Source organism: Camelus dromedarius, chromosome 3 (genome assembly GCF_036321535.1).
Source record: "Camelus dromedarius isolate mCamDro1 chromosome 3, mCamDro1.pat, whole genome shotgun sequence".
NCBI lineage: Eukaryota > Metazoa > Chordata > Mammalia > Artiodactyla > Camelidae > Camelus > Camelus dromedarius.
In genome coordinates, this window is record NC_087438.1 from 55551887 (window position 1) to 55569152 (window position 17266).

The following is a 17266-nucleotide window of genomic DNA, read 5'->3' on the forward strand; positions in this document are numbered from 1 at the left end:
AGGTTCAACCAGAGTCCTTGCTCTATGGTATTAGAATACAGACATATCTTGTTTTATTGAGCTTCATTTTACTGTGCTTCTGAGGTATTGCTTTTTTTTTTTTTTAAACAAATTGAAGGTTTGTGACAACCCTGTGTAAAGCAAGTTATTTTTCAATCACATTTGCTCACTTCATGATGCTGAGTCACATTTCGGTAATTCTCACAATATTTCAAACATTTTCATTGTTCCTATATTTGTTATGGTGATCTATGATCAGTGATCTTTGAGGCAATAGTAGTTGTTTTGGGATGCTATACACCAGGTCCATTTAAGACTGCAGACTTCATCAATAAATGTGTGTGTTTTCACTGCTCTACTGGCCAGCCGTTCCCCCATCTCTCTCTCTCTCCTTGTGCCTCTCTATTTCCTGAGAAACAATACTGTTGAAATTCGGCCAATAAATAACCCCACAATGGCCTCTAAGTGTTCAAGTGAAAGGAAGAGTCTTATATCTCTCACTTTAAATTAGAAGCTAGAAATGATTAAGTTTAGTGAGGAATGCATGTCAAAAGCAGAAGTAGGCTGAAAGCTGAGCTTCTTGCACCAAACAGCTACACTGTGAACGTAGAAGTGAAAAGTTCCTGAAGGAAATTAAAATCACTACTCCAGTGAACACACAAAAGGTAAGAAAGCAAAACAGCCTCATTGCTGATAAAAAGAAAGTTTTCATGGTCTGGATAGAAGATCAAACCAGCCACAACATTCCATGAAGCCAAAACCTAATCCAGACTAAGGACCTAACTCTCTTCAATTCTGTGAAGTCTGAGAGAGATGTGAAAGATGCAGAAGGAAAGTGTGAAGCTAGCAGAGGTTGGTTCATGAGGTTGAAGAAAAGAAGCCGTCTACAAACATGAAGTTACAAGGTGAAGCAGCAAGTACTGATGTGGCATCTGCAGCAGGTTAGCCAGAATATCTAGCTGAGATCATTAATGAAGGTGGCTACACTACACAACAGATTTTTAATGTAGACAAAACAGCCTTATACTGGAAGTATATACTATTTGGACTTTCATAGCTAGAGAGGAGACGTCAATACCTGGCGTCAAGGCTTCAAAGGACAGGTTGACTCTCTTGTTAGGTAAGGGCTGATGCAACTGGTGACTTTAACTTGAAACCAGTGCTCAGTTACAATTCCGAAAAAACTAGGACATTTAAGAATTATGCTAAATCTACTTCTGCCTGTGTCTGTAAATGGAGCAGTAAAGTCTGGAATGGTAACACATCTACCATCTAGTTTACGAATATTTTAAGCCCATTGTTGAGACCTAACTCTCAGAAAGATTCCTTTCAAAATATTACTGTTCATTGACAATGTGCCTGGTATTCCAGGAGCTCTTACGGAGATGTACAAGAAGATTAATGTCACTTTCATGCCTGCAAACACAGCCTCCATTCTGCAGCCTATATCAAGAAGTCATTTTGACTTTCAAATCTTATTATTTAAGGAATACATTTCATAAGGACATAGCTGCCAAAGATAGTGATTCGTCTGGTGGCTCTGGGCAAAGTAGGTTGGATACCTTCTAGAAAGGATTCAGCGTACTAGATGTTGTTAAGTACATTATGTTTCATGGGAAGCTGTCAAAATATCAGCATTCACAGGAGTTTGGAAGAGGTTGATTCCAACCCTCATAGACGACTTTATGCAGTTCAAGACTTCAGTAGAGGAAGCAGCTGCAAATGTGGTGAAATAGCAAGAGAACTAGAATTAGAAGTGAGAGATGTGACTGGGTTGCTACAATCACATGATAAAACTTGAATGAATGAGGAGTTCCTTCCTATGGATGAGCAAAGAAAGTGTTGATCCTGGTTTTTAGCAAGAAAGCATTTTTAAATAAGACATAATCAGTTTTTTGGACATTGCCATTACACATTTAGTAGACTACAGTACAGTAGACTACAGTATACTTTCATATTTACTGGGAAACCAAAAAAATAGTGTGACTCACTTTATTGCGATATTCACTTTATTGCGGTAGGTCTGGACCCCAACCCATGATCTCTCTGAGGCCTGCCTGTATCCCACAAGTCCTGTTGTATGAGCTGAGGAATAGGGACTGGCCTATCAGGTTATCTTATCTTAGGCTCTGTGCCATCCTACTCATTACTACAAATAACTTTTTGTATGTAGATATTTTGCTCATAGTAATTTTCATTTCTTTACAAATACCCTCTTTATGGTTAATTATTACTTTAGTTTATTTTCTACCAGATAATCAAGGGTTGAGTGCCCTCCCAAATATGTAGTCATTTAGATAATCTCTAGAGAAAATTTCCTTTTGTTTTGTTTCAATAAAATTTTTGTGACATACATCTCAAAAATTTTCTCCTAGAAGAAATAAAAGCAAGAATAAACAAATGGGACCTAATGAAACTTACAAGCTTCTGCATGGCAAAGGAAACCATAAGTAAAACAAAAAGACAACCTACAGAATGGGAAAAAATTTTTACAGATGAAACTGACAAAGGCTTGATCTCCAGAATATATAAGCAGCTCATACGACTTAATAAGAAAAAAAATAAACAACCCAATCCAAAAATGGGCAGAAGACCTAAACAAGCAATTCTCCAAGGAAGACATACAAATGATCAAAAGGCACATGAAAAAATGCTCAGTATCACTAATTATCAGAGAAATGCAAATCAAAACTACAATGAGGTATCACCTCACACCAGTCAGAATGGCCATCATTGAAAAGTCCACAAATGACAAATGCTGGAGAGGCTGTGGAGAAAGGGGAACCCTCCTACACTGCTGGTGGGAATGCAGTTTGGTGCAGCCACTGTGGAAAACAGCATGGAGATTCCTCAAAAGACTAGGAATAGACTTACTGTATGACCCAGGAATCCCACTCCTGGACTTATATCCAGAAGGAACCCTACTTCAGGATGACACCTGCACCCCAATGTTCATAGGAGCACTATTTACAATAGCCAAACCATAGAAACAGCCTAAATGTCCATCAACAGATGACTGGATAAAGAAGGTGTTGTATATTTATACAGTGGAATACTATTCAGCCATAAAAACCGACAACATAATGCCATTTGCAGCAACATGGATGCTCCTGGAGAATGTCATTCTAAGTGAAGTAAGCCAGAAAGAGAAAGAAAAATACCATATGAGATCGCTGATATGTGGAATCTAAAAAACAAAAACAACAACAACAAAAAAAAAAGCGTAAATACAAAACAAAAATAGACTCATAGACATAGAATACAAACTTATGGTTGCCAAGGGGGCAGAGGGTGGGAAGGGATAGACGGGATTTCAAAATTGTAGAATAGATAAACAAGATTATACTGTGTAGCACAGGGAAATATACAGAAAATCTTATGGTAGCTCTCAGAGAAAAAAATGTGACAATGAATATATATATGTTCATGTAAAACTGAAAAATTGTGCTCTACACTGGAATTTGACACAACATTGTAAAATGATTATAAATCAATAAAAAATGTTTTAAAAAAATGAAAATAAATTGTATCCAGCCTCAAAAAAAATTTTGTATAGAGTTTTGCATAAATTGATATTTAGATAAGACTCTAGGAACAATATTTCATTTGCCTCAGAAAACAAAAACTTTGTTTCTTTTAAAAGACAAACTCACATTGGTATGACACAGCAACCTAAAAATATTTGTTAAATAGAATTACTAAACTGAAGTTGAATTTCTGAATTAAAAACAAACACAGAAATAAACTACTTCTAACTAATATGTATCTTGGGAACATTTTATAGTGACTGGGGATAAAAAGAAAAAAACAAACCTTAGTGATCATTTTGCAACTGAGAAAACCATTGTAGTCAGCTAAACAGGGCCTCCCAGTAGCAACTCCTTAAAGTTGAGTCTAGAAGTCAGGTTTCTTAACTCTCACATCTTAGTATTACTTCATGTCCCATTTTCAGCTCCCAAATTAACTTTTTTATGATGGACTTTATTTTTCAGAATAGGTTTATTTTAGATTTACAGAAAAATTGAGAAGATAATACAGAGTATTCCTATATCCTTTTATTCACATCTTGCTTTAGTATGATGCACTTCTTACAGGTCATACACCCATATTGATAACTTATTATCAACTAAGTCTATAATTTATTCTGATTTCTTTAGATCTACTTAATATAAATTAATTTTATAGGCTGCTATTAGTGTTCTTGAGCGGAGAGGAGGTGAAAAGTGTTCTGTGGTAAAATGAGTTTATGAAATGCCAAGTTAAACAAAGTGAGACATACTTCTTTCCTGAAAAACTCAGAATCCTTAAGATATGTAATCTAAATTTCAGAGTGGAGTTATAAATATGTCCTATTTCCTGAAATGATTAGGTAACTGAACTCTTTAAATAGAACATTCTGAAGGACTTATATTTTGAGAATTACCCTTTGGAAAATTCTGGCCTACAACATGGCCTACCATGATAACTGGGTTAATATATAAATCTCAAAGCATTAAAACTCAGTTTCATTAGAATCATCTTTGGGAGTATAGCTAAGAAATTGATAGTCATGGTTAGTTCCTAGAGTAGCTGTTGGCTAAAGGCGTAAGGATGGAGTGAAGATCTCTTTCTTGTGTACTATTGTGTACCTTTTAAAGTTTTATACCAAGTATATATATTACTATTCAAAAATTAACAAAATGCTATAAATTGGATTACTCTGTAATTCAGTCTATCCTGGAAAAAATATTTACTGTGTAAATATGGATTTTGCTACCAATACATGTTATAATACAAGTCCACAGCAATAAAATATTGTTGCTAACTAAAATCAGATGTGTATGTATGTGTGTGTGTGTGTGTGTGTGTATATATATATATATATCTGTTCTCAAATGTAAATTGTTTAATAAAGAAATCAGTTTAAGAATATTTTAGAAAATACCAATACAGGATATTCTTAGATAATGTCATAGGTAGAAATCAGAAAATTATACTCACAAAACATGCATGTCTGTAATTTAATAAAAGGAATAGTGTAATATGTCTTACTGATTATAGTTTTTAACTTAATATAAGTGATATGTTTTTTAAAGTTGGTTATCCTGGAGAAAATAACCCAAATTTGTGAATAATGTCAAAGTAAAAGTTTATTGAACAATATGTTCTACAGTGAGGGATTCACCATAATTTAGCCTCTGTACAAAAAACAAATTTCTGAGTGATTTCAATGGGAAATATCTATCCAGATAAAATTATTGTAAATACTTGGCTAGTGAGGTCTGAATTATAGCACATTATTATGATTTACAAAAATAAAATTGTAATCTACTTGTATTTACTTATTTTCCATATATTCATACTATTATTATCATTATTTTACCCTTACAATAGTCCTGGGAATTAAATAGTACAGATTTAACATTGATGCCACTTTATAAAGCAAGGGATGGACACTGCAGTCAGAGGCCTTAATTCTAGGTTATCCAGAGATCTCAGAGCATTGTCAGCTCCACTCTCTTGACCCAGGCCCATGGTACCTCTTCTTTATGTTATACTCCCTAACTGTAACTATAGCTTAATTACACTATACTATAACAACTATAAGCCTTAATAGTTAGAGATTCAAGCAGGATTAATTAAAAGAGGAAAAGATAATGTAAGTATTTTTTAAATAACAATATCCAAGGAATTTCAGAATAATCTCTCAGAATCACAACACAATGAGAACTGATTCTCAGGAAGATCACATGAAGGAGATGTTAAACCTTGATCTGCAGCCTCTGTTAATTTAATCAGAAAAGTAGGATATATTCACAGACGTTTTCAGCTGACATCTTTTTCATTGGTACTCAGTTATCCAAGAAATCCAAGAAAAGACTCAAAACTACTAATCACCCCAGTTTTATCCCTGAGCATTGCAATGAATTTGCTACCGAAGATTGCAGTTCTTAGCAGAAACCATGTGGTCCTCATCAGGTGTTGTTATGGTACCTATACGGGCTGATGCATAATCAGTGCTTGTGTCTACATACCAATAAATATTCATGAAGACCAGGAAGTGGGAAAATGAGTAGTTATTAAAAACCATGGAATTTGTCATCACATTAAAATTTATTCAAGATTACTTAGTCACTTCTATATTCATCTCATTTTAGACAAAAGAAAAACATTTCAGGACATGAAATCACACATTATTGAATTCCCATGTTAGGCTTTGTAGTCACAGTTTAAAGCAGGGCCAAGCTTAATCAGGTAAATCTCTTAAAATTGTGGACCCTTCTCTTAAGACTGACTCTAAGTGCCAAATGATTTAAGATTTTATGTTAAAAATACTTTGATAATCAACAGGGAGTGCCAGTATCATAGAAATGAAGTGATACAGGTCATAGTCATTGCTGTTTTATACTTTGCAAAGGTTAGGATTTTCAAATTAAATAAGCAATACCTGGGCAATCTACCTAAGAAATAGAAGAAGCAAGAATAAACAAATGGGACCTAATTAAACTTACAGACTTCTCTACAGCAAAGGAAACCATAAGTAGAACAAAAAGACAACCTACAGAATGGGAAAAAATTTTTGCAAATGAAACCGACAAAGGCTTGATCTCCAGCATATATAAGCAGCTCATACGACTTAATAAGAAAAAAACAAACAACCCAATCCAAAAATGGGCAGAAGACCTAAAAAAGCAATTCTCCAAGGAAGACATACAAAATAATCAATAGGCACATGAAAAAATGCTCAATATCACTAATTATCAGGGAAATGCAAATCAAAACTACAATGAGATATCACCTCACACCAGTCAGAATGGCCATCATTCAAAAATCCACAAATGACAAATGCTGGAGAGGCTGTGGAGAAAAGGGAACCCTCCTACACTGCTGTGGGAATGCAGTTTGGTGCAGCCACTGTGGAAAACAGTATGGAGATTACTCAAAAGACTAGAAATAGACTTAACATATGACCCAGGAATCCTGCTCCTGGGCATATATCTAGAAGGAACCCTGCTTCAAAATGACACATGCACCCCAAGGTTCATAGCAGCAATATTTACAATAGCCAAGACATGGAAACAGCCTAAATGCCCGTCGACAGATGACTGGATAAAGAAGGTGTTGTATATTTATACAGTGGAATACTATTCAGCCATAAAAACTGACAACATAATGCCATTTGCAGCAACATGGATGCGCCTGGAGAATGTCATTCTAAGTGAAGTAAGCCAGAAAGAGAAAGAAAAATACCATATGAGATCGCTCATATGCGGAATCTAAAAAAAAAAAAACAAAACAAAACATAAATACAAAACAGAAACAGACTCATAGACATAGAATACAAACTTGTGGTTGCCAGGGGTATGGGGGGTGGGAAGGGACTGGGATTTCAAAATTGTAGATTAGATAAACAAGATTGTACTGATTACACAGGGAAATACATACAGGATCTTGTGATGGCTCACAGCAGAAGAGAATGTAACGATGAATGTATGTATGTTCATATATAACTGAAAAATTTTGCTCTACAGTGGAATTTGACACAACATTGTAAAATGACCATAATTCAATTTTTAAAAAGTTAAAAAAAAAAAAAAAGCAGTATCTAGCGCTACTGGAGTGTGGATGATACGAGAAAAGCCACAGTGGCAGCCTTCCTCCCCAGTTGCAGTGAAAGGGCTGATTAGGCAACAGGCATCTGCATCACTGAAATGCTTCAGCCCGGCCAATGTCTCCATCAGAGGTACTGGAAACCCTGACTCATCTTTGCGGCTTCTTTTCTTCCCTCATGAGGCACAAAATACAGAGCAGAGAACAGAACAACAAAAAGTGGGCGAAAGGAGAAAGGGAAATTTTGTAACTCTCTAAAATATTTCAACGTTCAACTCTTGGCAGACCTTACTTCCGTGGGAGTAAGTTGCCAGTATTGCTCATGTTAGGGATTCAAGGTTTCTACCATGCCCAAGGGAGAGCATTGTTTCCTCCATTCTCTGCCCCCCTGCTATGTATTCTAGCCCAACCCTGGCCAAATACTAAACAGAGGTACAAGACTTTTTCCCGGAGTATTTCAATGCAGCACACTTTCTTGCTAATAGAAGAATTCTAAAAGTGCTCAAGGAATTCTTACGGAATTTTTAATTTTACTAATTCAAACTAGTAATATTTACTCCTTTTTTTCTAAAAAGTATTTATACTTTGTTTCTGCCATTTGTTTGGGGTTTGGGGTCAGGGGAAGAGTTGTATAGAATAGATCCATTTTTCTGTCTATGGCCTTTTGATAAGCAATTCTGAAAGATTCACACTATTTCCAACATTGAGGGGTTACCAGCTGTCCTTAGTGTAGCTCCCTGAACGTACTTATAATTAAGCTGAAGGATGAACAAATGAACAAAGTCTATATTTTAAGGCAAAATAGGATACATATCTTAAGAAAACTTTAAAAGAATGTTTTTATTTGTTTTAAGAGAATCATAAGCAGAGTGTCATAGACCAGGGTGGAGGGCATACTCAGTCATGACTGTCAGGAAGCTTCATGTGAAAGCAATGAAGAGCTGGGTTGGTGAACAGTGGAGACAAGGCAGAATCCTATCAGAGAATGACAGATTCAGAAGCACAGAAATTTGAAAACACAAAATATGTGTGAGGAGCAGAAAGCAGTTCTTTTTCAGTTGAAATGTGGTGTGTAGCAGAAGATTGAAAGAGAGAATTAGAAAAATAAGGTGACAGCGAGGAGGCATCTTGTGGTTATGGATTCAGCTTTTTACTACATGTACACACTCTAAAAGATTGGCTGTTTAGAACCATGTGGTATTCCAGATAGAAAATTCCAGATCAAATAACTAAGTGATTGAACCTTGTATTTTAACTTTTGTGAAGAAAGTCTTTATAAAGCGTGCAGTATACTGTGAGTCTTACTAAAGCATATTATATATTCCTCTTTTTCCAACTATGTTTCATGAAGCCCTAAAGAATTGTCAAGTGTATTTTGAAGAAGCGAGGGAGCTGGTGGCAAATGAAAGGGCCTTTCTCCTACCTCCTGTCCATCATTCCAAAGCAGTTCAACTTCTTACTGCTTTGCTTATTATACTGCTTCTACAAGATTGCATTTGAAGGAGTTCCACCTATGAAATGAAGTTTGAGTCCAGCGAGAAACTCTTACGTGGTCAAATTACTAAGAAAGCATTGACTTATTGTGAGCAGTCTATTTCCTTTAATGTAATAAACCGAAATGTCATGGATAAATGAATGCACAGATGCATAGGCATGAGGATGGAAGTCGTAGAACATGGTATGGGATATTTGAATGAAAAAATATGTGTGTGGGAAGAAGTCAGTATCGTATTATGGAAATAGACCACTTTTAAACATTTATACTTTGGAGAACGTGGGAATCTTATCTAATACATGGATATAGGCATTTATAAAACAGTTACCTGGATTCCTTAGAAGGGTCAATGCCAAAGGCCCTCCACACTTTTGAACATGTTTTTTTATCCTTAATTTAAAAGTTCCCTTTGCAAGTATTTACTTTTTACATTCTGAGAAAATGAAAGTACTTGTAACATTTGGCGTGTTTGTTACCTTAATAGAAAAAAGAGTCTTGTTAAGTAGTATCTCCTAAACTTAAAATAACAGTAGATAGAATCCTAGACATATTTTTAAATGAAATGTTTCAAACTGACATTTACTCCTTGTATAAGCCACAAGTCATTCACTAAATTTTAGATTGCATAATCACTAAAGCTTTGTGCAATTTAGTCTTGAGTCATAATTATTTCAGTTAATATTTTTATCCCAATACCTAAATTTGATTTGAGTTTTCCATAGTTCCATATGTGGGAATTCATGATATGAGAACCTTCTTTTTTATTTGTTGCAGAGCAAGGATCAACTCTTTAGAGAATATTAGCCATTTTGAGATGGCTATTCATGGCAATCACATTAAATTAAGAAACATTGAAATATCAAAACTGAAATTTTCTCTGGGCTCTGTTAAGCTACTTTTATTAATATATAGAGGACTGTGATTTTTCTGTGCTTTTGGAATGGGAAGAATTATTTGGGGATCTTCTCACAAATGGATTAAGGATTTAGGAAAAAAGGAATTTTTACACACCATCCACTGTCATCTCTTTGCAATTAGTAACTAGTCTAAGTGTAAAGTGAAAGCATAGGAAATTAATAAATTTCAAAACTAGTGTTTATGTTATGGGAAGTTTAGAGAAAAATACACATATTCTAGACATAGAAAAATAGATATATGCTAATAAATATATCAAACCAATATGTTGTATACCTCAAACTTATACAATGTTATATGTCAATTATACCTGAATTTTAAAAATCACTGTTTAAAAAAAGTAGATACATTCTTTAAGCTTAGTAGCCTGAATTTCTTTTTGGTACATTCAGAAATGACAAATCATTAACTACTTGTGAATGCAAATCAGAGTAGCTGATACGCAGGAGCTTACATTCCTTCTGGGGATAGAGATGTGGTCGTATGTGGAGGTAACTGCATATGGTCATAAATCTCATGGTGGTAAAGTGAACGCTACAAGATCCCCAAACTCCCTTTAAGCTGAAGTGATGGGGTTAGATTTTAGGGAGTGGGAAAGATTTCTGTTGATCACTGCAGTCAAGAGGGAGAATTGAGCTGTAGGGAGAGGAAGGAAGGGGCCGTTCCATCTGGGTGAGCAAGATGGAGGGAGACCGTTTGATCTCTTGTTGAGATTTGATTGGCTCTAGCAGGAGGTTGCTCTGGGAGAGGAGCAGGAGTCAGAGCTAAATAGGAAGGACAGGCCAGACATAGGGAAGGTGATCAAAGAAAAAAGTCCTCCTGGCAGCACCAAAAGTTTCATTATTTTCATTATTTTTGTATCATGGTTTCACATGTATTCTATACCGTTTCTGTGGCAGGTAGAATAATGCGTCTTCCCAGCCCCCTCCCCAAGATGTCAGCTTCCTAATGCTGGAACCTGTGACCATGTTTCCCCATGTGGTGACCTGTGAAAGAGGAAGGCATCCCCCAAAGACATCCAAGTCCTAATCCCTGGAACCCATGAATGTTAGTTACCTTAAATGGCAAAGGCATTTTGCAGCTGTGATTAAATTAAAGATAATGAGATGCAGAAATTATCCTGGATTATCCCGATGAACCCTAAATGTCATTACAAGATTACTTATTTAGAAGGAAGAGGAGGGAGATTTCAGGCAGAAAAGAAGGAGGCCATGTGATAGAAGCAGAGGCAGAGAGAGGAGATACTAAGGTGCTCTTGCAGGGGACATGAGCCAAGGAATGCAAGAAAGGCATTTCTAGATGCTGGAAAAAGCAGGGATATGGGTTTACTCTAGAGCCTCTGGAGTCCTTACCAGTACCTTAGTCTGAGCCCCATGAGACTCACTTCAGACTTCTGGCCTCCAGAACTGTAAGAGAGTAAATTTCTCTTCTGTTTGCCCCCAGGTCTGTTAGAATTTAGCCACAGAAAATTAATACATGTAAGGCATTAGCTACTTCATAAAGTCAATGGGTAAACACAGACTGGGCTCTAGTGGGCTTCTAGGAATGTTCTACCTCAGGCTGTCATCAGGACACAAGATGTCACCACTTCTGCAGGAGGGAGCGTAGTCAGATGTGTGATTCTAGTTGGTTGGTGCAGAAGTCAGCATGGAGAAGTTACATAAATGAAAGTGCTAAGATTGACATAGTTGCTAACTAGCCGAGAGCAAATTGAGGAACTGACTCTTCTTAGTGAAACTGTTAGGACTTGGTAAAATCATTGGAATAAGCTCTGAGAAAGGAAGTTAGGAAACAGAACATTTGCAAAATTCATGTGAGGATGCTGAGATGGCATCCAAAGGGCAAAAGGCAAAACTCTTACGTCAACTGCTGATGAGGTTTGACTGAAAGGAGACCATGCTGCAGCTAGACAAATAGCTCTTTTTCTTGTCTTTTTGAAGTAAAAGTAGTATGAGATGTTTTTTTTTATAAGTATAGAAAAGTATAAAATGAAAAGTAAGAACCTCTCTCATACTTCAACCCACCTCTGGATCTTCTATCTAAAGCTTCCTGCTATTAACTGTTTCTTGTGTTTCCTTTTGGAAAGCATTTTTCTGACATAAAGATCACATATCACTGTTTCTTGTGTTTCCTTTTGGAAAGCATTTTTCTGACATAAAGATCACATATCAATATACACAAATGGGATCATGGGATATACACAGTGCTTACCCTATCCATGGAGATCTTTTAATACCAACCCATTTAGATCTAACCTATTCTTGCTATGGCTCCAAAAGTATCTCACTGTACAGATTTCTCATGATAGATGTGTTCAGTCTGTGGCTGCAGGAAATTTATGTTGGTACCCACCTGCCTCCCAGCTTTTACCCATCTGCCCGTTTCCCTCTCTGAGCTCATCTTCTCTTCTCCCTCATGCTTACTGTATTCCAGTCACACCAGGCTCCTGCTTAATCTTCAGACACATCAGTTGTAGCCCTGCTTTTGCACAAGCATTCCTCTGCCTGCAATGCTTTTCCTTTAGATTTCGACTTGCTCCCTCCTTCACACCTTAGCTCATATTTCAACTTCTCAGTGAGACCATCTTTGACCACACTATATAATATTGTAATCCCGTCCCGCTCCACTTCCTTTTTAAAATTTTCTCTGGTGAACGTTTCACTAAAGAACATTTCACTCTCTAAAATATTATATGCTAATTTATTTTATTTGTCTCCTTTTTCACTAAAGTATGTTTCATAAGGAGAGTAATTTTATGTGTCATTTAAATGTTATTAATACCTATGAGTTAAGAATTGCTGGACATCTGATGTCCAGACAAGAATATAATCTTAAATAAAATGTTCTTCTCCATCAGTATTATTTAATTATTGTCTAAGCACATCCTTGCTCCAGATCTCTCTCTTTTGATTTTCAAATGTCTCCTAGCACTGTGGACTTTTGCTTTGAGTAAATGTTACTTTAATATATATTCCTTTAAAAAGCATGATCTTTGCACATGGTAGACAAGTAAGTAAAATTTTTGGATTCTCTGTACCCAAAATGGAAAGAGATAGTAATTTAAATGATGTAGCTGATAACAGCTTTCAGTAGACACTGTCATTCCAATGTTCAGTAAACAATAGTTTTGAGCATTATGGCCACTATAAATTTATCAGTTTCACTTCATTTTTTTAGAGTTGCAAAATTTGCCACAAATTTCATCAGATTTTTTGAAGTGACATATAGCAAAGTTCATCAAGAAAATTTCCAAATCTTTTGACAATAAGTGCTATCAGAGATTTTTAGATCCCCCTCCTTCGTGGAAATATTTATATTATTAACATAGAAAAACTTAGATTAAATTATTTTTCTTGGTAGCCTTGTATGTTCTATAAATCCATAGCAAATATTTGTTAATAAGGTTAATATGTTAACTTTTTTTTTTCCAAATTGCTGTTAATCTCAAGTACACTTTGGAAATCAAACATACAAACAGCTTGATACTTTATAATATAAAGTATGTGGGTGAGTTAGATCTGTCTACCTTACAGGCACAGGTATGGAGGGCTTATTTCATGGCATTAAATGGAATCATGGAATGTGGATAGAAACATAATATAATTGCAGAGGTGTAGTGATCCCTGAAGAATGGCCTCATCATCATCCATGATCAAGATGTCAACCAATGTAATGTGTTGTGATATTGTCCCTTATTACTCATGATTAAGTCAAATTAAAGTGGCACAAAGACCAGGAAACCAGCTTAGATGTTCACCAGAAGCATTCATATTCAGTCTCTGTGAGATTCAACTTATTTCTATGAGCTAGTGAATAATTCATTACCTAGTATGTATGATTTTTAAATAAAACAACCCTTTTAAAGATAATAATTACAAATATGTGAATTGTATTTTTAGTTAGGAAAGTAATGAGCTTGTACTGGTAAGCTATTTATTATTATATGGTCAGTACTTTCACACTTAACAGTTATTTTACTCTTTGTAAATTGTTCTGGCTGAAGGCTTTTTTTTCCTTTTTTGATATCTGCATAACTTTTGATTGTTGTGAGTCATTGAATGGGAACCTAATTATAAAACAAATTCAGCTATTCACTATATATGGCCACTAATAACATTACTATTAGCCTGTTAAAGCCTCTAGTCAGTTTTTCTCAATACTGAATTCTACTAAACACTGTAAACTCACAGTTTTGCATGACTTTGTATACAGTTAAAACCTCGGTGAAATTATATGTATTTGTTTATTTAATCTATATAAACGTATATATACTAAAGACTGAAGGTGTAACATGAATGAGATACCTCTCACCTCCCTAGTTGCCCCCTAAAATGTCCATATCCTAATCCCTGGAACATGTGAATGTTACCACATACAGCATAGCACAGACTTGTAGATGTGGTCAAGATAAGGATCTTGGGGTTATCCTACGATTATCCTAGCATATTGAAGTGGACCCAAATGCAATTACATATGTTCTTTTAAGATGGAAGTACAAGGAGATTTGACACAGAAAGAGGAAGAGAAGGCAGGGTAACAACGGAAGCAGAGATTGGAGTGCTGTGGCTTCAAGCCGGGGTATACTGCAACCCCTATAAGCTGGAAGAAGCAAGGAACAGATTCTTCATTAGTGGATGTAGAGGGAGCCTAGCCCTGCTGACCTTGATTTTGGTCCAGTGATACTGATTTTGGACTTCTGGACTCCAGAACTGTGAGAGACGTGTGTTGTGATAATCACCAAGTTTGTGATAATTTGTTGCAGCAGTCACCAGAAATGAATATACTGAGTGAAAGAGACAAACACAAAAACTAATGATTATGGTGCAGTGAGAGCCCTGTCAGAGCGATGTGGGAGAGGAACTGGGATGGCAGGCGTGGAGCACCAACTCTGGCAGATCAAGTTCTATAAAGCTACTTAGAAGATCCGAACTGAGACCTGAAGTAAAAATAAGGTTTTTCCAAGGAAGGAAAAGAGTGCCAAAATGCAGAAACAAAAAAGTGTGGTGAGGTGCTCGCTTAGGCAGCACATATACTAAAATTGGAACGATACAGAGAAGATTAGCATGGCCCCTGCACAAGGATGACACGCAAATTCATGAAGCATTCCATATTTTTAAAATGACTATAACTCAATTTAAAAAAGTTTAAAAAATACTAATAAAATAAATAAAAACAGCAAAAAAAAATGTGGTGAGTTTTAGAATACAAAACTGTATTTTGCAATGCCTATTTCATTTCAGGAAATATTAAGCCCTAAAATAATTTTCATTGATTTTTAATATTTTGATTAGTCATATATATCAAAGAAGAGTGTAAGTCTTTATGAAGAATTCTTGGAAAGAGTAATATCCTTTACACTACAAATAAGATAAAAGAATAATTCAGCATTACAAAAGAAAAGAATAATTATTATTTCCTGTCATTGCTAGTCACTGGGGGTTTTAGAGAAGTTATTACATGGAAATTTTGATTAAAGTCATCTCAACAGTGTTGTAGTTTAATCAGGTAGAAAGAGATATCATTTATTCCAGTTATACAAATAATCACTAGCCCTTTAAATGGTAATAAAAATAAGGCAACAATTTTAATTACAGATTTCTCTTCTCTTCTTTTATTTTATTTGGATTACCAAGAATTTTGCCTAGAAGTGTTTGGCCAAGTAAAAAGTAGAGAAAGGTCATTTCTCCATATTCTCTTGTCAAAATTAAATAATAGAAGTAGTGAGGATGCCTGAACAAAATATCTGATACTGTGCTGGGGACCCCTAGAAATTTTGCAGACTGGACAGAACCTGGATGAGTTTTAAAATCTATTTTCGAAGTTGATTTAAGTACTTGAGAGAGAGAAGGGTAATGAAAAGATGTTACAAATCAAATGGAGATTTACTAGGACAGGCACCAGGTATCAGTGGTTGGGCTGTGAGAACAAGAAGGGAAAGACAAATAAATTATAATACAAGGGACAATTAGATTATCCAGGGATGTCAAGAAAAGTAAAAGTAAAAAGGCAGCTGTTGATTTTAGTTCTCTTCCCAGAGCCAAGAAACCGGATTAGCTGATCAGTAGATAGTGAGAATTTCATTCCCACATCCTTCACAGCATTAGGCACTATCAAACTTTTCAGTTATGTAGGGAAAGAGGCCAAATTCAGGCACTTCCCAAAACACTAGGGAATAAGGAGTTTTTAAGAATGTTTTAGTCATGTTCATTGGGCTTCCCGTGGAAGCCTGACGCCAGCTCTCCTCCTCAGCATCTTTAGCTCACCCGAGACCTGGAGCTCACAGCTCCTTCCCACACCTTCTGGGAGTCTGGCCCAAATCCTTGGTCAGTTGAACTATGTCTACCTCTCAGTTAAAAACAGGTCTGTACACTCAGCCAGTCAGAGACATCTCACTTCACCTTTTACTTTGGAAGAGGGTTTTCTGGGATAATTGTCTTCAGTACGTTCCTCTTAATGCAAATTGAAGTAGAACTGAGAAGGAAATTAGAATTCATTTAGACAGATGGTAATATTCTGTTTTGTCTTGTTTTAATCAATGGTCCAAGAGAGGTTTCCTAATCATAAAACTTTAAAAATACTTCATTCATAGACGCAGTAATTATGCTTAAATGATGGATGGTGCATAGTCTGGGAAATCCCCTCTCTCTCTGCTTATTTCTATGAGTGTAGTTTCATTTTTTCCCTGTGTATATCACCTTTTTCTGGTATATACCTATAAAAATAAGATAATAATATAGTAGTATGATAACCTATAGGAGCAGTACATGTGTTAATATTCACTTATAGATCTATTTTAAATAGTTTACAATTTCTATTTCTCATTTTACTGCAAAACAAAAGATTTCTATGATTATCCTAAAAATATGCTTAGCCCTTAGTTTTGTAATGAGGTATTCAAGCATTTCTTGTACATTGGTAGTATCATCCATTTACAGAAACATACCTTTCCATTAATTTTCAAGGATTTTTTTGTAAGTTGTATCCATTGGCAATTCTATTAACAAAAAATATAGTCTTATGCTCTATCTCTCTGATTTTTAACTATACCAGTGTAAGCCTGGAAACCAGTTATTCCCAAATTTTTTTGTCTTCTAATCTCTAGACAACAAATTATTTGTTTGTCACCATTTGACAATAATAGGGAAACTAGGCTGAAAAACAACTACCAGTTTAATCAGCCCAATATACCATTGTGAATTTTACAAAAATCACAGTTGTGCTTGGGATACTGTGTTAATTTATTTAGAATTTTAACAGGTCTTATCC

General features: G+C 35.5%; 1 protein-coding gene and 1 non-coding gene across 4 annotated transcripts in view; both read left to right on the top strand.

The window, feature by feature from the left end:
* The window catches only part of XRCC4 (X-ray repair cross complementing 4), a 245624-nt gene that overhangs the window by 187285 nt on the left and 41073 nt on the right, over positions 1-17266 (top strand). The gene's annotated exons all lie outside the window — the stretch shown is intronic.
* LOC116152407 (U6 spliceosomal RNA) lies at positions 15009-15115 on the top strand. Its single transcript, XR_004136038.1, has one exon. It is a non-coding gene; the product is annotated as a U6 spliceosomal RNA (small nuclear RNA).